The sequence below is a fragment of the Staurois parvus genome, unplaced genomic scaffold (genome assembly GCF_062004578.1).
Source record: "Staurois parvus isolate SC_StPar_1 unplaced genomic scaffold, SC_StPar_1.0 ptg000662l, whole genome shotgun sequence".
NCBI classification, from domain to species: domain Eukaryota; kingdom Metazoa; phylum Chordata; class Amphibia; order Anura; family Ranidae; genus Staurois; species Staurois parvus.
Window position 1 is genome coordinate 113,993 of NW_028318458.1, and position 26,124 is coordinate 140,116.

At 42.4% G+C, this 26,124-nt stretch overlaps 1 long non-coding RNA gene across 1 annotated transcript in view; it reads left to right on the top strand.

Annotated features, from left to right (window-relative positions):
- Positions 1-3,032: 3,032 nt before the first annotated feature.
- Positions 3,033-26,124, top strand: part of LOC149447931 (uncharacterized) — a 59,810-nt gene continuing 36,718 nt past the window's right edge. Inside the window, exons 1-2 of the long non-coding RNA XR_016305803.1 lie at positions 3,033-3,155; positions 4,007-4,126. This is a non-coding gene — a long non-coding RNA (uncharacterized LOC149447931). The remainder of the gene's footprint in view (positions 3,156-4,006; positions 4,127-26,124) is intronic.

Sequence of the window (26,124 nt, forward strand, 5' to 3'; positions counted from 1 at the left end):
GTTGGGTTTTATGACATATTTACAAACAATTAAAATGATCTTGGACTCATTTTTGTTCTGGTTGCCCTGTCTTTATTTCTATGGTTTGGGTTACTGTGAAGAGCCCATTGAGGGAAGCTTTGCTGTGTAAGAGCCAACTTTCCAGGGGCTTGTTTTACATTTTTCTTCATTTTACTGCACTTAAAAGTTTGAAAGTTCCCAAAACCTCTTTAAATATGTTGTTCTGGATTCCATAGTAAACATGTCATCTACTCATACTACAGCCAGCCATTTAATGACACACAGCACAAGAAATAGGTACTGTATATCAACATAATCCTGCCAACTTTCCTTGTGTGGGTAGCAGAGCCCCACCGCTGAGCTGCTGCCAGACATACAAGGTTTTACCATGTCTTTTCCAAATCACCTGAGTGAGAAGTGCAAGCAGCCAATCAGCCTAAAACTGAATCTCATAACTAGACTTTCATGATACCACGTGTGAATTACTCATTGTCTGAGGAAGCTGCCAGCTCATACACCTTTGTTGAAATGATGGACTGAAATGGATTGTGTTATGAAATGTTTTGGGGCCCCTGGCTTGCAACTTTGCCTCTGCTAGCCATATTATTAAAGCATATCTAAAAAACATAATATATTTCTGCTTACTCGCTCTGTGTTATAGTGGCTGCCTTTCTATTTTTCGGCTTATTTCCCTTATTTTTATCTGGTGATCCTGCCAGTAACACACTTCTAACCCAAGGGCAACTTTTCTCAATCTTTTTACTCCAGAGGAAGCCCTAGAATAATGCTTAGGTCTTGGTGAACCCTTACTAAAACCAGTTAATTGGGGGTGAGTGGGTAAAATGCCCCTATATCTTGGTGATGAGTTGGAAAAATGTTCCCCTTACAGTGGTGGTCAGAATTCCACCCCGTAAGCGATCATTGGTGTCTTGCTGTTGGCTTTGCCAAGTGGTTTTGATCCTGGAACTATCCTGAACCATCAATGAGAGGTTAAGCAGACACAGCTTAAGGAACCTCTAACAAATTCTGAAGGAAACCAAGGGTTCCTGGGAACCCTGGTTGGGAGTGGCTGCCCTAGGGTGACAATACCTGCTAACCATACTCTTATCTAAAGAGATGAAGAGTTGTCATCCTAGGACTGGACAGGGGATACGCTCAGGTCAAAGGCTGAGTGTGCAAATGATGGCAGAACACTTGAACATGAACATGGAAACAGTGCAACAGATTCTATTGGAGAATTTGGCAGTGAGAAAGATTTCCACAATCTTGACAGAAGATCAGAAAGAACGTCGTCTTCAAATTTAATCTAGCATATAGATAAGCAAGCATTTTTTACAGCCTATGCCAGGAATTAAATTGTCATACCTCATACACTGTAAAGGTTGACTTGCACTTTAAATGTATTTTTATAGAAGCAGGAAAGTATTGGATGCAGAAAAAGCCTTATGTAAATGTTAACAGGAGCAGACTTTCTGCATCTGTCACATTTCCTCTTCTTATACATATAATTTAAAACATACGACTGCCTTTTTATTTGACAGTTAACAAGAGCTGTGCGATGGTAAAACTGCTAGGCTATTAAACTTGCCCTGACTCCGGCCATTGTAAATAGCCTAATGAAAAGACGGATGATTACAGAAGTTTAGGATTCAGTAAGCTTCCAACGATCCAATATGGCAATATGGTATTTTATATTCCATTCATTAGCATTTACCAGATGACACATCCTCAACATGATAACAGACAGAATCAGAATTTTAAACCAGGCACATCAAATTAAATCAAAAGGCAGGAATAAAAAGGATCATCCCATAAGAACCACGTTAGTTCTGTTGAGGGTTGCACTCAAAAATGACTGCATTACAATGAAGATGAATTTATCAGCTTTACCGTATAATCAAACATTTTACATATTTAGTCATTGATTTTGTGTATTAAATTATTGCTACTTGTAAAATTTTTATCTCAATAAAGATGTGAGAAAACATTCTGTGAACTACTCAGCTGCAAAATTATGTTAGGAAGTGTAGCTTTAAAAACCATTGCATAATTTTTGGACTGTATCCAATGTAAACTCTTCACAGAGGTGTCATTTCTTCACATAAGTGTGTGTGGGCTAGATCCTATAGATGACATCTCCGACAGATGTATGAAAACACGATTTAATGCTCTTATGTATTCATTAGAAAATAATTAAATATGATTACAACTGCTAAACAGAGGTGGAGAAAACGGTGAATAGCATCCTTTTTTCCTTAACTCCGTGCTATGAAAAGGCAATGTAGTAATAGAATCTTACAAATTACTCTGTACAATGGAAAGTCTCAAAATTATAAAAGGGACAAGCGAAACAATGTTACTCCGTCATCAGACTTATTCCTTATCACTTCTTTCTTAAATAATTATTCACTCCTGGCCAGTCTGACCTCACAAATGCCTCCTTGGATGAATAGGGTCTTATTTCACTTTGGACACTTGGTGGATGACAGAACTAAAATTCTGTGCTCATTTACAGATCTCCAAGATCAGTTTACCGTTCCTAAACATGCATTCTATGCATGTATGCATATCTAGCATTATGCCTAGACAATCTCTAAACACTTACATTCTTTAAATTGGCCCAATATCAGCAAATATCAGACCCCTCCATCAAAAGACTGATCTCAAATATTTATCCAAAATATTAAATACACTTCCCCTACAATTCCCATTTAAGCACCCCTATTTGAACAATTGGGAGAAGATTCTGGGAAATTACCACTGGAGACTTAGCAGATTAAATGGTTAAAAGTTTCTAAAGGCTCCATTTGTACTCTATACAAAGAAAGGCAATACAAATTACTTTTCCACACCCTGGAAATCCTTCGTAAAATGTAACAGCTGTAGACAGGTGCTGGAAATGTAAAAAAAAAGACCTCTGCTTTCTGCAACACATACAGTGGCGTCCCTAGGGTTGGTGTCACCCAGTGATTTAACACTTGATGACACCCCCTCCGACGATCCCCGCAGGATGGATCAGATCTGCGGACTGAGCATAATGGAGCGGTGTTCGATCCATTATCCTCCCCAATCCGCAGATCCGATCCATCCTGCGGGGATCGTCAGCTTGCAACGTATACGGGGTTAACTGATCTCTCCACGAGCTCCACAAAAAGGTATGTTTTAAAGCAAGCCCCCCTCTCTCACCCCCCTCTCTCTGCCTTCTCTCCTCTCTCTCTGCCCTCTTTCTCCCCCCCCCCCTCTCCCCCCTACCTACTACATGAAGCTGCAGTGCTGTCACCAGGGTCTGGGGATTACACACTGACCTGCTGCATACTCTGCCCGCCCCTCCAGCATCTCTGACTTCAGCACCTGTGGCAGGGATGTGGACCCGCTTCTCTGCTCAAACTCAGAGTAGGAGAGGTGTCCGAAGTGCCTGCCTCACTGTCCGTCCCCTCAATGCCTGCTTATTTCAGAAGCGGCACATACAGGGATGGACTGAGCCTCTCATGGGGCCCTGCAGTGACCCCGGGCCCTTGGTCAGTCCGCCCCTGGTGGAGTGGGTCCAGTGTCACCCCGTGGAAAAGGTGTCACCCGGTGCGGCGCGCACCCCATTCACCTGCCTAGAGACGCCCCTGAACACATATACTGGCAATGCTCACTCATTAAAATGTACTGGGAAACTGTTCATGTCTTGATCCACTAAGTATTTGACACTTGGATCCCTTTCTCTCCTAAAACATTTTGGTCTACCACCAAAAGACTTTCTTAAACCAGGCAAGAAATTATTAGCTCACATATTCAAAGTGACAAGGTGTCCAGTAGTCCTTAAATGGAAAACTGTTTAACCCCCCCCCCCCCATCCATCGTAGAGTTACACATTATGGGAGTTGTGGCATCCTATAGAAATTTTGAAAGAACCCTCTGCACACTGCTTTATACCCTGAAGAAGGGGCATGCCCTGAAATTTGTAGTCGTGCAAGCAACCTGCTTTCTAATCCTCTTCTTGTGTCATTTGGTTTCTCAGCCTGCTATATCCCCAACCTGTTTACAGTAACTCTGGGCTCCCGAAGTGGCTTTGTGCCAGGACCGTGACATCACATCCGGCAGTCCAGCTGATTCATTGGCTAAGTCTTGTGACCACACGGTAAGGACATATCCTCTTCTGCCAACATCACTTTTCCATCCATGGCTTGCTGCTAGACCTTTAACGCACTTTATTTATTTGGAGAACTTGGATAGGATATAAAGTGAGCCTTGGGAAACTCCAGAACTAGTGCAAACTTTAACTGAGGACACTCTCTAGTAGTATTATTATTATATGGCTTGTGCAGCGCTTTACAACATGAGGAGAGACTGTACAGTTACAATACAATTTAATACGGGAGAAATCAGAGGGCCTGGCTCCTTAGTGCTTACAAACTAGTAGTACTTAACCTCTTCAAAGTAGGCCTCTAGTGTAAGAGGATGTGGACATACATCTTCAGGCCTTAGCCAGCAAAAATATGGAGGTTTCTCAAAAAGAGGTCAAACAGCAACAGTCTCTCTCTTGGGCCTCTACTCACTGTGTCTCTGAGTACATGGATACCTCCTTCCAGTACCAGCCAGACTCTGTACTGTGAGCCTCCAGTACAGATCCCTAGCAGACTTTCTCCAGACTGTTTTCTACAACTTCAGCAATAGTTTCCCCAGCTCTCCCTGAGCTGTGACCTAAATGAACCTCCTGCAGTCTTCAGCTAGGTAGTCCAGAAGGGCAGACAGCCCTTCCTGGTTGGGTCTCTCTCCACTAGGGCAAGGAACCTGTTGTTCCAGGCCCTAGGCTATTTATACGCTGCTGGTCACCCTCTCGACCAGGGATTGGATGAGGCTGCATAAATATACAGCCCAAGGTCCGCCTCTCCCAACCCCCCATATTCTTGAACTAACTGGAATGCAGGGGGAAGTAGTTGATCCTGCACCCAGCGGAAACCAGAGCATCCAAAAACAATCAAATCCCGCTCCACTGGCTAGAGAGTAGCCAAAATATAAACTTACCTAAACCTGTTAGCAACCTAAGTACAAGGGTGCTACACATTGATTGAAATTCAGACGGTGCCTGCTAAACTAAACTTTGATCCATGTATGGCCAGCTTTACTCTGAGCCAATTAGACTTTTCTGCATACACATGTACTGATCTCATGCTGAGAGTAGAGATGAGATTAATATTCTTCTATTGCTCATTCACTGTCCAGTTATTGGCTGGGACCAAACAAGTGTTCAAATTGCATTGCTCAACTACAGTAATGAAAAGGTGAGGTCAGCAACCTTGCTTTGCTGACTAGCAGGACTATGGGAATCACTGGACCTTCTAGATTACAAATATGTTAAAATTTTAAATAGCTCCCATATATACAACCCCCATATACGTATTTTTAACAGTTTTTTCCTGGAGCTTTAACAATCTTTTCCTGAAAAGGGGGTTGGTACCGTACACCCATTAGCTGGACCTTGAAGTTTTAACCACTTGCCCTCCTGAGGATTTACCCCCCTTAATGACCAGGCCTTTTTTGCTGTTTGGCGCTGCACTAATTCAAATGATAATTGCACGGTCATGCAATGCTGTACCCAAACAAAATTTACGTCCTTTTTTTCACACAAATAGAGCTTTCTTTTGATGGTATTTTATCATCTGGTCGCTTTTTATTTTTTGCGCTATAAACAAAAAAAACACGAAAATTTTGAAAAAAACCAATATTTTCTACTTTCAGCTATAAAAAATATATTGTAAACTCAAAGTTAGTCATAAATTTAAGCCAAAATGTATTCTTCTACATGTTTTTGGTAAAAAAAATCCTGTGCATTAGCAGGCAAACTGGCGCTATATGGGAGGGGCGCTAACACTATCGGTAGTCACCAGTGACACTAATACAGTGATCAGTAAAAATCTCTTCACTGTAATCAATGACACTGGTGACAGGGCAGTGAAGGGGTTAACTGGGGGGGGGGGGGGCGATCAAGGGGTAAATGGGATTACTGGTGTACTGGCGGGCAAACTGGCGCTATCTGGGAGGGGTGCTAACACTATTGGAAGTCACCAGCGACACTGATACAGTGATCAGTAAAAATCTTTTTTTTAAAAGGACTCGTGAGCCAATATAGTGACTTTCACCTTCAAAATGTGTAACAAAATACTATTTTTTAAAAAAATGAATAAAAACTTAAAATAAACCAAAAATAAAAACAATATGTGGTTCGCAAACACTTCACACCCAACTTATATAATAGTGTATATAATAGTAAATAAATAAATTATTGTGCTGCGCTCCCTAAAAACAAAAACAGCATGTGCATATACAGTGGGGCAAAAAAGTATTTAGTCAGCCACCAATTGTGCAAGTTCTCCCACTTAAAAAGATGAGAGAGGCCTGTAATTGGCATCATAGGTAGACCTCAACTATGAGAGACAAAATGAGAAAAAAAATCCAGACAATCACATTGGCTGATTTGGAAAGAATTTATTTGCAAATTATGGTGGAAAATAAGTATTTGGTCAATATCAAAAGTTCATGTCAATACTTTGTTATATATCCTTTGTTGGCAATGACAGAGATCAAACATTTCCTGTAAGTCCTCACAAGGTTGGCACACACTGTTGCTGGTATGTTGGCCCATTCCTCCATGCAGATCTCCTCTAGAGCAGTGATGTTTTGGGGCTGTCGCTGGGCAACACGGACTTTCAACTCCCTCCAAAGGTTTTCTATGGGGTTGAGATCTGGAGACTGGCTAGGCCACTCCAGGACCTTGAAATGGTTCTTACGAAGCCACTCCTTCGTTGCCCGGGCGGTATGTTTGGGATCATTGTCATGTTGGAAGACCCAGCCACGTTTCATCTTCAATGCCCTTGCTGATGGAAAGAGGTTTGCCCTCAAAATCTCACGATACATGGCCCCATTCATTCTGTCCTGTACATGGATCAGTCGTCCTGGTCCCTTTGCGGAGAAACAGCCCCAAAGCATGATGTTGCCACCCCCATGCTTCACAGTAGGTATGGTGTTCTTTGGATGCAACTCAGCATTCTCTCTCCTCCAAACACGACGAGTTGTGTTTCTACCAAAATTGTGTTTCTATTTTGGTTTCATCTGACCATATGACATTCTCCCAATCCTCTTCTGGATCATCCAAATGCTCTCTAGTAAACTTCAGACGGGCCCGGACATGTACTGGCTTAAGCAGGGGGACACATCTGGAACTGCAGGATCTGAGTCCCTGGCAGCGTTGTGTGTTACTGATGGTAGCCTTTGTTACGTTGGTCCCAGCTCTCTGCAGGTCATTCACTAGGTTCCCCCGTGTCATCCTGAGATTTTTGCACACCGTTCTTGTGATCATTTTGACCCCACAGGGTGAGATCTTGCGTGGAGCCCCAGATCGAGGGAGATTATCAGTGGCCTTGTATGTCTTCCATTTTCTAATTATTGCTCCCACAGTTGATTTGTTCTCACCAAGCTGCTTGCCTATTGCAGATTCAGTCTTCCCAGCCTGGTGCAGGTCTACAGTTTTGTTTCTGGTGTCCTTCGACAGCTCTTTGGTCTTCACCATAGTGGAGTTTGGAGTGTGATTGTTTGAGGTTGTGGACAGGTGTCTTTTATACTGATAACAAGTTCAAACAGGTGCCATTGATACAGGTAATGAGTGCAGGATAGAGGAGCTTCTTAAAGAAGAAGGTACAGGTCTGTGAGAGTCAGAAATCTTGCTTGTTTGTAGGTGACCAAATACTTATTTTCCACCATAATTTGCAAATAAATTCTTTCCAAATCAGCCAATGTGATTGTCTGGATTTGTTTTCTCATTTTGTCTCTCATAGTTGAGGTCTACCTATGATGCCAATTACAGGCCTCTCTCATCTTTTTAAGTGGGAGAACTTGCACAATTGGTGGCTGACTAAATACATTTTTGCCCCACTGTATATCAATTTTCAGAAACATGCAATAACCCTCTTAATTGTATTCCACTAAAAATCCACCCATGCAGCAAAAACATCCCAATATAATACACAAAAAATCCTTATAAAAAAATCACCCATGCATCAAAAAACATCCCAGTGTAATAAATAAAAGTCCTCTTTCCCATAAATCAGCTTCAATCAAATGGATTAATTCCAGGTTTCCAAGTTCCTCATAGCAACACTGCTGCTCTATTATGCGCTCACCTCAATTCATAGCCTATCAGGCTAATAAACGCAGTTTATCCCACATGAGGATGAAGGATCCCTTGGATGACCACCACCTTCTTTGGATCTCTCCACACTTCAGTGTTCCTGATTAACCACCTGGACACTTAATCCTCTTCTATGGACATGCGGATAAATGGATATAATATGCCTCTTCCACCCCTCCTGGGGAATGAACCTCCTAAAGATTACTCCAGCAATCTCCACATGTATGGTAATAAAGGGAAATAAAGAATAGTGCTTTATCCTTTTAAAACACTTTATTGCAAAACTAAGTTTGCCACACTCACATTGTAACAGATAAAAACCAGCCCATCAGGAAAAATAGCCATCAGTGTGTATCACACTCTCTCTCAGTACTCGCCGTATCACAGCAAAGCCGATCGAACGCGGTGACGTCAGAGCCCCTCCCCTACGCGCTACGCCTCTGGTCACGTGGCTTCATCAGGGGGGAAAATCTGTTCACTGATCAATGACACTGGTGACAGGGCAGTGAAGGGATTAACTGGGGGGGGGGGGCGATCAAGGGGTTAAACGGGATTATTGGTGTACTGGCGGGCAATCTGACACTATCTGGGAGGGGCGCTAACACTATCGGAAGTCGCCAGCGACACTGATACAGTGATCAGTAAAAATCGGTTCACTGATCAGTGACACTGGTGACAGGGCAGTGAAGGGGTTAACTGGGGGGGGGCGATCAAGGGGTTAAACGGGATTATTGGTGTACTGGCGGGCAATGTGGAGCTATCTGGGAGGGGCGCTAACACTATCAGAAGTCGCCAGCGACACTGGTACAGTGATCAGTAAAAATCGATTCACTGATCAGTGACACTGTTGACAGGGCAGTGAAGGGGTTAACTGGGGGGGGGCGATCAGGGGGTTAAATGTGTCCTAGGTGTGTTCTAACTGTGGGTATGTGCTGTTTTACTCACTGTTTGGATGTCTTCTTCTCTGTCTGGAACGGAATGTGTCCAGGCAGAGAAGAATGACATCATATCCTGTCCTGTGTAAATGTCAACACAGGACAGGATAGGACAGGGACCGATCATCTGATTTCAGCCAGACATCACTGGCTGAAATCGAATGATTGATCCCTCCGGGATCGAATGGTGTCACCCGTGAGTCGGTGGGAGCGCGCGCGCCCCCTGCCGGCGAAAACGTCAGGAGCGCGGAGCCCATTTTTAAACGTGGTTTTGCGCCCCAGTGCCGCCCTGCACACGTATATATACCGTAGCAGGGCGGCAAGTGCTTAAAGTTGGACCCTATCTGGAAACTTGTATTCAGTGTTAAGAATAACCACTGTAAAAAAATGCTGTTTTTAGGTTTATTTTTAACCTTTTACTGCCAGCATAAGGCTTGTTGGTGTCAGCTCAGCTTTTAGACGCAGTGGGGTGGATTTACTAAAGGTAAATAGACTGTGCACTTTGCAAATGCAGTTGCACTAATTCTATCATTGAATCAAGTGCAAGAAAAAATGCTGTTTTTTATTTTATTGTATTTTACTTGCACCTGATTGGGTGTTCTTTACAAAGTTAAGCATCACCACATTGCCTATGCTCTTGAGAAAATGAGTGTATCTGCACTTCCAAATTTGCCTTGAGCAAATCCATCGCAATGTAGGTGTTGATTTACTAAAACTGGAAAGTACAAAATCTGGTGCAGCTGTGCATGGTAGCCAATGAGCTTCTAACTTCAGCTTGTTTAATTAAAGTGTTACTAGACCCAGGACCCTGCATTCACAATAACCGGTCTCCCACAGTACACAGAACATGGAAATGCAAAAATTTTAGTAAATATAAACTGCTAAATACCTTTTCTCATCAGCAGTTAGACTAGTCTTGTGACTTCTATCAGTGTCCAGCAAAGCACTGGTAAAAGTTTGTAAGAGGAGTTTTCATTCTCCCCTCTGAGACTGCAGGAACCCTGACCCTCTGCCTGGACAGTGCTGATTGACCCTGTGCTGATCACATGCACTCTCCAAGAAAGAAAAAAAACCTCTCTAGCAATACACACCAAACTGAGCATGTGCAGAGTGACTTCACATTATACGTCTTATTAGGAGATAAAAGGGGGACACTGGAAGAAGGGGAGGATCAAACAGCCTTTTTACTGCTCCACAATGTGGAGAATTAACCCCTTAGGTTCTACAGTGAGTATAACAAGCATGCTTTACTGCATATACAGACTGATTTTACTATTGTGGGTTTAGTAACACTTTATAGCGGGGTTCCAGTGAAAAAAACAAATAAATAAGAGTCAGCAGCTACAAAAACTATAGCTGCTCACTTTTAAAAAATGGACACTTACCTGTCCCTCAGTCCTGCAGTGTCGTCCCCCCCCCGCGGCCAATATCCCCGGCCGCCTTGTGTTCCTGGTGCTGGCATCTCCAGTGTGGGCACCCGGCTGTGACAGCTTGAAGCTTCAACTTGCAACTTTGTGAATGGTCCCTTAGTCTCCTGGGACCTGTCACATGTCCCAGAAGACTATGGGGGGGGGGGGTGGACAACGTCCGCATCCAATCGTCTAGGTGATCTCAGCAGAAGAGGGATCAGGTACCTGTCAATTTTGGGTAAACACCCCCCCCCCACTCCCCAAAGGTGGCAATCCTTAACGGGGAGCAGGGGACCAGTCCTTGAAGCAGAACTTCCCCTTTTAGGTGGAGCTCCACTTTAAGCTTTGACAAAAAAAATCTCGAAGCTGATTGGTTTCTTTGCACAGATAGACAAGATTTTACACAGTCCAGTTTTAGTAAATCAACTCCTGTATGTGTACTTAAATAACTAGCTGGCTGACTTTCTTGTAGAAGTGATTCCGGTGGCTGTAAAGCTGTCTGATCACTGCCTCCTATGTAATAGCAATACAGTTAAGTGAAAAAAAAAAAAGAAAGGTACACCAAATCAATAAAACCTCCACCAAAATGTTTTTTAAATCCCCGACCCCACGTACATACACATATGAACAGGTGGCCCTACGTACTAAAACAATTGCAGTACAAAACGTTGACACACATATTAGATATTGTTGCATTCATAGGAATGAAAGCAACAATTCTAGGGCCATCATTCATGGTTAATTCTGAACTAATGACCAGGGGCGGACTGAAAACTCATGGGGCCCCCGGGCAATAGGGGATCATTGGGCCCGTGTCCTTGCCCAAACTCAAAAAAGCCTATGAAAAAGGTACCAAGGGCATCTCATGGGGCCCCCTACTGACCCCGGGCCCTCGGGCAGTGCCCGAGTTTCCAAATGGTCAGTCCGCCCCTGCTGATGACCTGTAGGGGCTTTCAAAGCGTTGCCTGTGGACGATTTTGAGTACCCCAGTTTTCCAGTGTTTTATGACACATACAATTTTAAGCCTTGACATGTTTGGTATCTAATTACGCGACGCAACAAACATTTTACTAAAAAATTGGGTAATATTGTGTTTGTGGACACTAAAATTACCTATATGTTTTACGGAAAATATTGCTTTGACAAACCGATAATATCATGAGACACAAAAAAATCACAACTACCACCATTTTATTTTGTTTGAAGGTTACTAATCCCAAGGCCTAATATGTCCATTTTAACACATGCAAGAAATGTAGAAACGGCTCTGCCAGCAAACAGGTTATAAATAATTGACCAATAATCTAAAAAAGGGGTCTCAGCAATCAACACATTGAACTACATGAAGGCTAGCATGGTTGGTTCAGATTTATCCGGCAAAAGCTGGCAAAAATTCCCTACTTTGAGCGTACATTTAATCCATTCCTATTTAGCCAGTTTCCATGCCAGCAGTTTTATGGAACACAAAAGCTCCTTTACATGACAATACCTCTTTGCTTCCATAGGCCTTCTATTCTCTGTCTATATGGAAAAAAAATCACACCTTACAAAGGAGCCTGTCTGGTCTTTAGACATTTTCTCTAGTCTCAGCTTCATCCCTACTATACAGTCAAGAAAGTAATCTAATTATGACATTCTTTGAAAGCAAAAAAGCTAATTGCTTGGTAACAATTTAAACCAATCTACAATCTCCGAAGCACTGAATGCTTTCATATTTTTTTCAGTATATGTATAGAACATTTTTCTCTTTTGTTTCCGAGGTAGAGGGGAAGGTTTAGAACCCCTGTTAGGTTTTTATTGCTGTCTGCATCACTGCTGAGAAGATTCACTCTCTTTCTCTGTTCTCACTCCTCACTCCCTTTCCTAGGGTGAGAGTGCTGCTCAGTATGGATATCACCCAGCATGTGAATTAATGGCAGGATTACCAAGTTAAAATAAATAAAAATAAAAAAAAGTATAAAAAAAACTAATGCAGCCAGCATCTAAGCAGTGGAAAACTGCAATACTTTCAGTTATTGTTGTTGAGTTGAAATACACTTTAAAGATCTTAAAGCAGTATTAAACCCAAAATCAAAAATGTATTATATTGCAGCGTTCCAATTCTAAGCCCGGGTTCACACTGATGCGGTGCGGCACATCTCATATGATTCGCACAGGCACTGCACTGCATTCCTGTGCAAATCACATGCGATTTCTGTGCGGTGCAATTTGAGCCATACATTTTGTATGGCTCACATTGCACCACATCCGCACAAAAATAGTTCAGGACCCTTTTTTTTTTAGTCCTAGAATCGGATCACATGGGTATTCACACCCATGCGATCCGATTCTGCACATAGCACCACGTTTTGTGAACAAATTTCCGAGGTGTTATTAACTTAACATACACCACCGCAGCAGTTCACATTAACGGGGTGTGATCATGATGCAGTGCGAAAATTGCACAGAAACTGTTGCGAATTCTGCACCACATCGATGTGAACCCGGACTTAGATATGATGTCTGCATTAGTTTTCACTTTTAGGCTTTCTTTCTTCTATTTTCATCTGGTGATTTAGCCAGTAAATCTGTTGTTTTCCAAAAGAACAAACTCTCTTCTAGATGTATCAGTTTACAGGGATGGGACTTACCATGCAACACTGACGGGGGGGCCTAAAATAACTAGCTTTTGTTCATTAAGTTACAACCTTTATCCCAAAAGAAAAAAATATTTAACAAAAAATTGATTATAGAGTATTAGTTGGAGTTGGGCCTTAATTTGTTCATGTATTTAAATCTGCTGGTACATTTAGGGGATTTACTAGAACTGGAGCACTCAGAATCTGGTGCAGCTGTACATGGTAGCCAATCAGCTTCTAACTTCAGCTTGTTTAATTAAGCTCTGACAATAAACCTGGAAGCTGATTGGTTTCTATGCAGAGCTGCACCAGATTTTGCACCATGCAACTTTAGTAAAACACCTCCTTAATATTTTTTGTGTTAGATTCTCTTTATTGAAATTTTGTGCAACAAGAAACATTACAAAACAGAGCCTCTGGGCATTCCCCAGCTCAGATTAGAAAACAAGAAATACAACATACAAAATAACAACAGAACAATAGCTCACTCTCACCAGCTAACTAATAACCTCATAAGAGCCAGCATAAGCTGCCTCAAGAACAAATGAGGAGTTTGTGTCATCAGAAATTAGCCAATTATGGGCATGAGTGAATAAAGCAGCTAAAAAAATACATGTAGAAATCCAGACAAACAGCCACCTTGGGTCCATGGCCTACGGAGAATTAGTTTGCTAAATTTAGGTGGATGGGACTGCCAAGGAAGGAACCAATAAGGGAGTGTAATTGATTGAAAAAATGTTTTGCTATCCATACCAGAGAGAGTCTAAGCACATATAAAAGTACTGGAAGTACTTTCATTTTGATCAGATTGATCCTACCAATTACATTTAATTGAAGATTATACCAGCCTCTGCCTAATGGTCTGGACCAGTGGGAGCAAATTTAGAGAGCAATAGTAACTAGTTGAAATAACGATGCCTAAATAGCGCATCGAAGAGACCCATTTTAACGGATGAGCTGAGTCTTCCGCCCCCCTCTCTTCTGGGTCTACCTGAGACTTTTCACAGTTAGTGCGTAGGCCAGAAATTTCGGCAAATGAAGACAGGATGTTCAGAGCAGCAGAGAGAAATGGATCCGGGTCATTAAGAAATAATAACAGATCATCAGCATACAGAGCTAATGTTTCAGTAATTGATCCAACCATAATACCAATCACATTATCGGCCTGTCTCAAAGTTGCCGCTAAAGGTTCCATAGCCAACGCGAACAGGGCAGGGGACAAGGGGCATCCCTGCCTCGTGGCACGCTGAACAGGGAAAGGAGAGGACAAAGCTTCCCCCAACCTAATACAAGCCATTGGAGCTTTATATAGTACATGGAACCATCTGCAGAAGGATGGACCAAATCCGAACACTTCCAGGACCAGGTTCATATAATGCCAGCCAACTTAATCAAAAGCTTTTTCTATATCCAGTGCAACCAAGACTCTGGTAGTGAGACCCTCTCTGGGGAGTTGCAAATGAGTAAATACCCTACGCAGATTTATATCAGTAGATTTGTCGGGCATAAAGTCTGTTTAGTCTATTTTAATCAGAGATGGAAGGACCTTCATTAGCCTAGCCGCCAGAACCTTAGCAAGGATTTTCAGATCGTAGTTAAGGAAAGAGGTGGGCCTATAAGACGCACATATAAATAAATATATAACCTCTTCCACTTCAAACCCCTCAAAAAGTCATACTTTCTCCCTAGAAAGTGTAATAATCATATATTCTAACCTTTTTGTGATACAATAATAATACAATTAAACCTTAAAGTGTCATATATAATCACCAGGGGTGTGACGTCAAGGCGCACGTACGCAGACCAGAAGTGTCGCCGCGGCCATTTTGTTGGTTGTTCACACATGGCTTACTGCATTTGTTTGTTAGAACTTGCATAGGAGCCATGTTTGGAGCTGGAAATTTGGAATTTTAAATGTAAGTGGCTATTAAAATTTTCCCTATACTTTGAATATGAGTCTTGAGACCCTTCTTGTCTTTTGAGGACCTTGGAAAATATCTTTGAAGAGGAAATGGAAGATCTCTGATTTAATGCTGATGAGCTGATTATATATATACAGAGGGTAATAGTATGTAATACTATTGGTGTTGGTGGTTGCACAGTGTTGCAGTGTTCACGGAGTGCTCACAGTTTAATTTGTAGTTGATATGTGCACTATATATAATTATTAATTAATTATTAATTTAATCTAAAAAGTTTTTGCACATTTTTATAGGTTGTGTTTTTGCACGGAGTGAATATATTTTTTATATAAGGGTAATACACTAGAGTATCTATATATTTTTTTCTTTGAGGTTATCACGGGATGGAATAGGATTGAATTCTTCCTATTGGATGATAAAGTTTGGAAATCTGGGACTTTTTTGAACACTGGACTTTTCGTTGGATTTTTCTTTTTTCTTTTTGGACAATTTATGAGGGTTTTTGGTGATTATATATGACACTTTAAGGTTTAACTATAAGACGCACAGTACGTAATATCTTTACCTGTCTTTGGGAGCAGGACTACATGAGCTTGGTACATTGAGGGCGGTAAAGCGCCCTGTTCCAGGCATACAGAAAATAAATCTCTAAGTTTGGTAGCCAATTCAGGACCATGGTGCTTATACCATTCCCCCCCAAAAGGCCATCCGGGCCTGGAGTCGTGTTATTTGGTAAGGAATGCATAGCAACCTCAATTTCTAATGACGATATAGGGCCTCTAGGTTCTCCCTATCCTCAGGGGAAAGTGTCAGGGTCCTGTCCACGGCAGAAGTTCTGGAAGATCTGGCATTTCTGCCAGTACCCTGCATGTCCGCAGAAGCACGCATTATCCTCAGTTTGGTGCCAGACGGCCTTTATAAGGAGGCTCATCACTTCCTCAAGTTGCTGGATGACCTATAGCTCCCCGTGCCTTGTTCCTGCTTCCTGTTTCCTGTGATTGTGACCTGTGATTTCCTGTTACTGACTCGGCTTGCTCCTGGACTTGTCTACTCTGCTTTACCCCTGATCTGACCTCGGCTGGGCTTACGGATACTCTCTCTCTCACTCCTCTGTGTATGACCTAGGCTATCCCACCTGACATCTAAATCCCGGAAGGGCTTGCATACCACGCACAGGTGCCTCCTGTATGCAGAACTATCTCTGTTCACCAGCTGTGCTTTTGAATGGACCACCAACCAGCACTCCTACAGGTGACCTGTGCAACTTTGGGCCTGACTCCCGCGATCCCACTCTCAGGGGAGTCCAGAACTTAGCCGTAAGGGAAGCCCTCTCTCCATTGGCCTCCATCACCAGGTACGTGATAGTGGGCAATGAAGCCCAGGCTAATACCTCTGAAGTCACAGCATCAGGGACGGACTCTAAGCGCTCATATAAAGAAGTATAATACATAGTAAATTCCTGCAGAATATCTCACATAGAGGAATATATCTCAGGATTCACTGTTTGATAGCAGGGCTCCACAACGAAGTTAGTAAGGAGTTTCCCGTTTCTATCCCCAGATTCAAAAAGTTTCCCCACAAGGGCTCGGGAGTCAGAGTGGACAATATCAGTAAGATGTACCTTAATATCGCGCCTGGCCTGTTCCAGGAGGGAGAAGTTATCCGTGGTGGCCGAGGTAGCAAAGGCAGCCTTAGCCTCAGCTTTCCTATCCTCAAGCTGGGTAGTGCAGGAGGTACCCTCCAATCGTACCGCTTTAATTGCAGATATACAGTTGTGTTCAAAATAATAGCAGTCAGACATCACTAACCTGATCAATCACTGTTTTTGGTAGAAATGATATTTCTACATGGCAATTAATTTACTAGCAGGTGTAGTAGAGTAATAGAAATCCAACAGACCCAACAGTCATGACATGCATGCTGCTGATTTTGTGTAATTGAATCACTAATTGAAAGGGGCATGTTCAAAATAATAGCAGTGTGGAGTTCTATTAGTGAGCTCATTCATTATTTGAAAAAACGGATGGCAATTATTGCCCTTATTGAAGGAAGGAAGGCAGCAAATGTTGTACATGCTCGTTACAATGCATTTCTCTCTGAAATTCTGAGGAAAATGGGTCATTCCAGACATTGTTCAGAAGAACAGCGTACCTTGATTAAAAAGTTGTTTGGAGAGGGGAAAACATATAAAGAAGTTCAGAAAATGATAGGCTGCTCAGCTAAAATGATCACAAATGCTTTAAAATGGCAACCAAAACCTGAAGACATGGAAGAAAGTGAAAAACTACCATTCGAATGGATAGAAGAATAGCCAAAATGGCAAGGACTCAGCCAACAATCAACTCCAGGAAGATCAAAGAAGGTCTAAAGACGCTTATGTGAAGCCAAGCTATCTGCAAGAAGCCCCCGCAAAGTCCCACTGTTGAAAAAAAGACATGTGCTGAAGAGGTTACAATTTGACAAAGAGCACATTGACTGGCCTAAAGAGAAATGGCGCAACATTTTGTGGACTGATGAAAGTAAGATTGTTCTTTTTGGGTCGAGTGGCCGGGCAGATGACCCCCAAACACTGAATTCAAGCCACAGTACACTCTGAAGACAGTGAAGCATGGTTGCGCAAGCATCATGATATGGGGATGTTTCTCATACTGCGGTGTTGGGCCTATTTATCGCATACCAGGGATCAGTTTGAATACATCAGAATACTTGAAGAGGTCATGCTGCCTTATGCTGAAGAGGAAATGCCCTTGAAATGGATGTTCCAACAAGACAACGACCCCAAACACACCAGTAAACGTGCAACATCTTGGTTCCAGACCAACAAGATTGACGTTATGGAGTGGCCAGCCCAATCCCCGGATCTTAATCCAATAGAAAACTTGTGGGGTGACATCAAAAATGCAGTTTCTGAGGCAAAACCAAGAAATAGAGAAGAACTGTGGAATGTAGTCCAATCACCCTGGGCTGGAATACCTGTTCTCAGGTGCCAGAAGTTGGTTGACTCCATGCAACACAGATGTACAGCAGTTCTCAGAAACAGTGCGACTACAACTAAATATTCATTAAGTGATTCAAAGGAAAGCAAAATCTTCAAACATTTTTCACTTTATATAGTGAATGTTTGAGTTTGTAAAGAAGAATACAAACACTGCTATTTTTTTGAACAGTCTAATATTCACTTTTCTTCAAGTTTTTTAGAGGAACAACACAAATTTGATCTATTTTTCTTCATGTTTTGATTTGGAATAGAATGTGTAGTGTTCCCAATGCATTTGTGTGTATGGAAATAAAAGCTATTAGAAGGATTTTGAGCTTTATTCACTTTTTTCAACACACTGCTATTATTTTGAACACAACTGTACATTCTCCTCTAGCAGTGTCCTTGTACGCCTTACAAACCGTAAGCGAGGATGCAGATCCCTCATTAAATGACCAGTAATCAGATAAATTCTTATCAACTAATTCCTTAACCTTAGAATTTTGAATCCAGACAGGGGCCAATCTCCAGCAACCCGGGTCCTGCCGACCACCCACCCCCAGAACAAGTTCAAGAGGAGAGCAGTCAGATAGGCCAGCCGGCAAATAAGACACAGATTCTGTGAATGGCAACATCATACTGGGGTACATCATACTATAAGGGATGTTCTTGTTGTGGTGTCTCTTCCGAATATCTGCAAAGGATTTCCACTTCTCCTGCACTTCAGCCCAAAAATCAGGGTAGAGGTGAACCGTGGTGTTATCATATGGTAGCACAGGATGTTTCCGGGCCTCACCAAGAACACGGTCCTGGTCCCTGTAGTTGAGGAAACAAACCAAAAAGGGAGGTGCACCAGGCATTCTCTTCCCCGTAGGGACCCTGTGAGCCTGTTCTATCACATACATGGGCGATACTTCTTTCAACTGCGAGAGATCTTTAAAAAAGGTCTCCACAAACTCAGCAGGCCGTGCACCCTTTGCACCCTCCGGCAGGCCCAGCACTCTTACATTGTTGCAGCAGAGCCTATTTTCTGCATCATCCATTTTGGCTTTACCATGGTCTGAAGGGTTTGCAAAAGTTCAGTTGTGCCGTTCTGTCTTCCGTAGCAGAGATATGATCCTCTGTGTTGAAGAGGCGGCCTCTAATTTTATCCAAGCCATTTCGAATGAGGTTGCATTTTTCAGCCACCCGATCAATTCTGACCAGCAGGGAGGTTTTAGAATGCTCTATAGCCCAGAGGATAAACCTAGTGTTGTCATCTCCCCCCTGCAAAGAAGGCGACACTGCGCCCCCCGGATCTGCCGCCATCTCCAGCTCAGCGAGGAGTGTGTGGAGCTTCCCAGCCAAGATGGCGTCTGCTCTGGCAGCCTGAACAGGTGGTTTGTTCTTCTCGGCCAGAGTGTTGGGCGCCTTCTGACGGGATGCCAAGGAGTTAGCCAAGCTCATGGTGCAAACAGCCACTACAAAGCCCCATACAGGCAATCAGGATAGTTCAGGATGGCAGGAGCTTCTCAAGCTAGCATCCACTCGGCTCTACATCCAGCCACGCCCCCCAGCCCCCTTAATATTACCCTCCTCCCAGACTGCCAATACTTCTGTCTGCTGTGTCCTCTGTGCTCCTTTATCCAGAGTGGAGGCACACTAATGCTGGAGGTGTGTTACTGGCCAGTTCACTAGGTGAAAACTGAGGGGAAAAAAAAACCTAAAATAATAAAACTAATGCAGCCACCACATCGAATGATTGATAAGCTGCAATATATTAATTTGTTTGGTTTTGGGTTTAATACCGCTTTAACAAAGATTTTGAAGTGAGGTTTCAGTCTTTTTCAACAGCTTAAGCTGGCTGTACATAATTTGAAATTCAGACGTTTAGCAGGGACCAACCACATTTCAATTCATCTATGGTTGTTTTTGCTATAGAGAAGTAAATCTGATGATCAGCTTCCCTTGAATAGGAATGTTGGAAATTTTTTGTTCGATCAGTACTGCGGCCAATCAGCTGCAACACTGGTCAGTGTATTCTGACAGCAGAAGAGTCCCCGTAGCGGAGAAGCATCAATATGAATAGCACATGACTGTGCTTTATATATGTGCATTTTGCTAAAGAAATTGCTTTTTTTTAACATGTATACAGTAGTGACTAGTGAATTAATTTGCAAATCCAGCTAAATGGAAAATTGTGCAGTTTATTATTGGCCTGAACTAATATACAGTAGGTGTGTAGAATTTCCAATCTGCGGAGAGACATCCAATTCATGAATAACCGCTGTTGTAAACTGTACAACAGATCTGTATGTCAATATTCAGGCAAATTAAAAATGTAGGAATCCTGACTAGTAAATGGGGTGAATATGGTCCAGAGTGGCCAGTCTGGCTAACCTGGTTTAACGTATTATCTCAGAGAAGCAGACAAGGCCTGAGGGAAAAGCTGGAAGGCAGTATAATAAATAAGAAGAAAAATGGAAACAGAGAGTAGGAGGTTACAGCGAGGGGCGAGAAGAGATAATATTGATTACAAGCAGACATCAATTAAAGTAGTCTCCTGAGACAGACAATATTGGCTTCTCATTATGGTTTGTTATATATGACATTGATTTGGTTATATTAGAGATCTACAACTAATACTCCCCGGGGAACTTCATTTATGTGCCATCAGTGTAATAAAGTGGGGTGCTAACAAAAGGCTGTGCCAGCCCTTGAAGCCGTACATATAGTTGTTGAATAAAGCTGAACTCTAAGCCAACAGCTAAATACATACTGTATATGAGAAAAAGGTGAAATACATAAATGCGGCCTGTTTTGCTTTTATTTTTCTGTCCAGCCAGTCTTGAGATTTACACAGCCCCACACACAGCACAGCCAGGTGGAGGAGACCACTTTCTCTGTGGGGCCTCCTTTACACTTGTAGTTGTGGGAGGTGGGGGACACCCCACAACCAATCCTATTAAGTTGCAAAGGCAGCGTGCAGGTGTGTAAAAATGATTCACTCTGTTGTGCTCAACAATCAGTACTGCCCCCCTATTCTCTTGAATGGGGCAGCACTGTAACCCCTAAACTGTAACCATATAATGCCTGCTCACCACCCGTCAAACATCTGTAAAGAGTTATCCAATACATGGGTACTTCAACTGTACTTGCACCCTTACAGTTATAGAATGTAGAAAGGATACCTGCTGACTGTACAGTATGTAGCACTCCACCCCCTAAAGGGCCCATTGTTTTGGTCCCAAAGGTTTTTTCCCCAGTAGGTACACTAGCAACCAGGCACACAGTCTCAGTCACTATTCTGGCTTAAATTAGTCTAGGGATATTATTTTTGATGCTTTATTGTAAACGTGAACTTGAATGGGTGCAAAGTAACAGGAATACTTCAATATTGTTAAAGTGTTACTAAACCCACAACAGTAAAATCAGTCTGTATATGCAGTAAAGCATACTTGTTATACTCACTGTGGAACCTAAGGGGTTAATCTTCTGCATAAAAAGACTGTTTGATCCTTTCTTCTCTGCCCCTCCTCTTGTTGAAATGACCACCTGATACAGAATTAACCCGTGGTCACAAGCACATGCTCAGTTTGGTGTGTATTGCTAGAGGGTTTTTTTTTTTTCTTGGGAGGGTGCATGTGATCAGCACAGGGCCAATCAGCACTGTCCAGACAGAGGTCAGGGGATTTCCATCCTCCTAGAGCAGAAAGAAAACTCCTCTTACAAGCTTTAACCAGTGCTCTGCTGAAGTCACAAGACTGCTCTAACTGCTGATGAGGAAAGGTATTTAGCAGTTTATATTTACTAAAATAATTGCATTTCCTTGTTCTGTGTACCGTGGGAGACCAGATATAGTGAATACAGGGTTCTGGGTATAGTAACACTTTAAGAACTTGAGGACACCTATCTCCTTCTCAAAGTTTCCTAGCTCAGTCCTTGCGGAAACTAAAAATGGGCTGAGCTACATAGAGCCACCATGAGCTATGTCCACTTTTAAGCACAAGCAAAGGGATAGCCACAGCACGCAGTCACTGGGATCTCACATACCGATCTGTACTCACTAATGTACTTGGATAGTTGGATGCCTCCTTCCAATATCTGCAAGACATATCTCCTGTAAGCTCTTCAGACCAGATCTCTAAAAAGAAATTCCTCGATTAGTTCCAGCAGAGTTCAACAGAATAGCCCCCCCCCCCAGCTAGTATAGCTGGGACCTCTTTGAGCAAATGAAGAAGTGCAGCTGGACTGCCCAGAGGGGCAGTGGCCCTTCAGGCTGGGATCTCCTCCTCCTCCTAGACAAGAACCCATCTGCTCCAGGCCTCAAGCTATTAATGCTCCCTCCCTATTGGTGAATTTACCTAACCTGGCACCTAACTAGGAGTCTGATACAAGTAAGATAAACACTAAGAGACTAATAAGGTCATCCGCCTGCTCACTCTGCACTCTCCTCTTCTAAACATTTTGCTTGTCAGCACATTTGCACGTACCAAGCCTGATTGGCCTCAAGTTCTGTTCAACTTCCAGTCTAAACTCTGCTGTACAGGTACTGCAAGAGGCTGATACCAGGTTAAATCCAGGTACACTGATTGCATTAAAAAAAAAATAATAATTTTTGGTGTATAAATGAATACAGAACCACAAAAATGTATGTATTTTATATCTGCTTTAAGTTCAGCTTTGGGGTCTGATCAGGCATTATGTTAGAAAATGCATGAAGCATTTCATGTTTAATATGATTTTATTATTTTTTTTTAGAGAAAGAATGTACAGTTCACAATAGAACAGAGAATTGTCACAAATTGATACAAAAAGAAGCAGTAAATAACTTGTAGTTTAACATTAACAAGGATGCATAACCAATGTTTGCTGTGAGGTCTCCTGAAATGCTATGTGAGAAAGCAATTGTACATTGTTAATAAAAGCACAAATAAGGAACTTTAGATATATACCATTGCATCTCTGTAACAACATACCACTGAAATATGCTTACCCAGATTATGGTTCCTCTGAGTAAAACAACATCAATGCCATTCAATCTCAAGAAGAGGTGAAAGTTGAAAATACTGAGGATTACAGGATTATAGTTATAAGTGATTAATACCATAGAAACTCGAGTTCCTGGAAGGGTGCCAGAGGTATGTGTAGGAACAGGAGAGCAGGAGGAAGCAAAGGAAAAAAGAAAGAATAAAAAAGGGAAAAAAGGTAGATGATGTTCAGAAGAGGAGAAGAGGGCTCCTCTCCCAGGACTCAAACACCACCTCCTGCACCACATATCACAACCTTGTTAGAGGACCAGGGATCATGCACAGCAGACGTCACTCACAAGTATGTCAAAAAGTCAGAGGAACGTCTGAAGTAAGCTCAAACAGTTCAGGTGATCTTATGAGCTTCCATTTTTACATTTTCCCAGAAGACCATATGCTCTAGCTCAGGGGTCTCCAAACTTTCTAAACAAAGAGCCAGTGGGGGTCTGTAGGAGTTAAAGAAATGCATAGCACCTGTGGACAGTAGGAGGGGAATTAGTGTCCTATCATTGGTATTAGTGGGAGGAATAGTGTTCCATCATTGTTATTAGTGGGAGGAATAGTACAATGTTACTGGTGTCAATGAGAGGAATAGTGCCCAATCATTTATGACAGTGGAAGGAATGGTGCCTCATTGTTGGTATCAGTGGAAGGAATAGTGTCCCATCGTTGGAATCAGTAGGAGGAATAGTGCCCCACTGTTGGTATCAGTAGGAGGAATAGTGCCCCATTGTTGTTGTCAGTGGAAGAAAAAATGCCCTATTGTTGGTGTCAGTGGGAGAAATAGTGCCTCACAATTGGTGTCAGTAGGAGGAACAGAGCCACACTCTTGGTGTCAGTGGAGGAACAGTGCCTCATCTTCGGTGCCAGAGGGAGGAATAGTGCCTCATATCAGTGGGAGGAACAGTGCCTGAAGGGCTGGAGAAAGGCAAGCAAAGGGCCATGTCTGGCGCACTGGCCCACTGGCCATAGTTTGGAGACCACTGCTCTAGATGGCATAAGGGGTTTATTTACTAAAGCTGGAGAGTGCAAAATAAGGCTCACTTCTGCTTAGTAACCAATCAGCTTTAAGGTATATTGCCAAAGCTTTATTGAACAAGTTGAGGTTAGAAGTTGATTGGTTTCTATGCAGAAGTGAGCCTTATTTTACACTCTCCAGCTTTAGTAAACAAACCCCAAGGAGTTCATTTCACATGCCCAATGAGTTAATGAGGGGTGTAAGGCTTAATGATCCTGTATCTTGCAAGCTTTAATATAGCTGTAAAGTTTTATCCCAGAAAGGGAGAATCAGGGGACACGTCCCCCAGACATGCAGTATGGTTCCAGGAGCTTTCAGGCAGCGATAAAGCATATAAAACAGCAGTGTGTTTCTGTGTGGCCACCAGAACTGCACCCTTCAGCTCTGGGAACAACAGTGCCACCAGCAGGTAATCCAAGTCCTGACACAAGTCCTGATAGCAGTACTTCCCAGACCTATCCTGTGTACTCCTTTCTCATTTGATTGACATGTGCAACAAGTGGTTTATTTGTATTGGGATGGGAGCAGGTGAGAGAAAGGGATGGATAGGACTGCCCTAGTACACATCTGGTCCTCTGACAGCAAATTAAAATAATTGCTACAAAATACTTCCTATAAAGCTGGCCATATACAAGTAGATTTTTGAAAAACAAATATTACAAATATTTGTACGAACATTCATTCCAACATTCTCATTAGTACATCTGATGACATAATGAATGTAGTTTGAAAGGACTTTAAAAACATTTCAATTAACATTTGATTTTGGAGTGAATAGACTTTCCCAAAAAAAACCCACATCCACTGTTAGAAATATGTGAGTTGAAGAAAAATGTATATCCTGCTCCGTCAAATTTGCTTGTCACTGCAGTCGAAACCAAACATCAATTTGACCCCATTAACCACTGGAAAATGTAATGGACGTTCTTAAAATGAAAATTTTCTAAAGTCTACTAGTTTATGGCCAGTTTAGGGGAATAATTACATCACTTGGTATCATCAGCCTCGCTGCCTCCCTCTAATGCAGAGAAAATATTTTGCCTGGTGCTCAGTGAAACTCAGAGGAGTACCAGCATGACCATGGTATGCGGAAGAGGTGGAGTTGTACAGGATTTTGGTGCCAAATTGTATGAAGATAAATGAACGTTTACCTGCCTGTGAGCTGTGTCCATGCCTGAGCCTGTATCCTGTGCCCTTTTTCCAGTACCCTGTATCTTCCTCTTGTTCCCAGTTCCAGTTCTGATTCTGCCCTGTTCATGTGAGCACCCTCCATTTTTGCACATAGCGTTTGCTAGTTAGATTGTTCTTCTAGGTTTGCTGCACTTGTTAGTGTTAGTTTGTTAGTGTTGAAAAGGGTGTTTTTTATGTTAACAAACTTTATTGAATTATACTTGGTCTGATTCCTGATTCCTGTCCCACTGATCTTGCCATCCAGATACCTGCATTCAGTATTGCCTAGAACAACTCTGTTCTGTACACTAATGTTCTCTATCCCTTATGCAAATACATTTTATAGCCAAAAACTATTGGGACACCCCTCCATATCATTGGATTCAGGTGTTCCAATCACCTCCATGGCTGCAGGTGTATAAAATCAAAGACCTAGGCATGCAGACTGCTTCTACAAACATTTGTAAAAGAATAGGTCGCTCTCAGGAGCTCAGTGACTCCAAGCGTGGTACCATGATAGGTTGCCACCTGTGCAATAAGTCCATCCATGAAATTTCCTGGCTACTAAATATTCCACAGTCAACTGTTAGTGGTATTATAACAAAGTGAAAGTATGGGAACAACAGTAACTCAGCCACAAAGTGGTAGGCCACGTAAAATGACAGAGCGGGATTCGGGCATGCTGAAGCGCACAGATCGCAGAAGTCACCAACTGTCTGCAGAGTAAATAGCTAAATACCTCCAAATGTCATGTGGCCTTCAGATTAGCACAACAACAGTGCATAGAGAGCTTCACGGAATGGGTTTCCATGGCCGAGCAGCTGCATCCAAGCCTTACATCACCAAGTGCATTGCAAAGTCCACTGGACTCTAGAGCAGTGGAGAAAATTTCT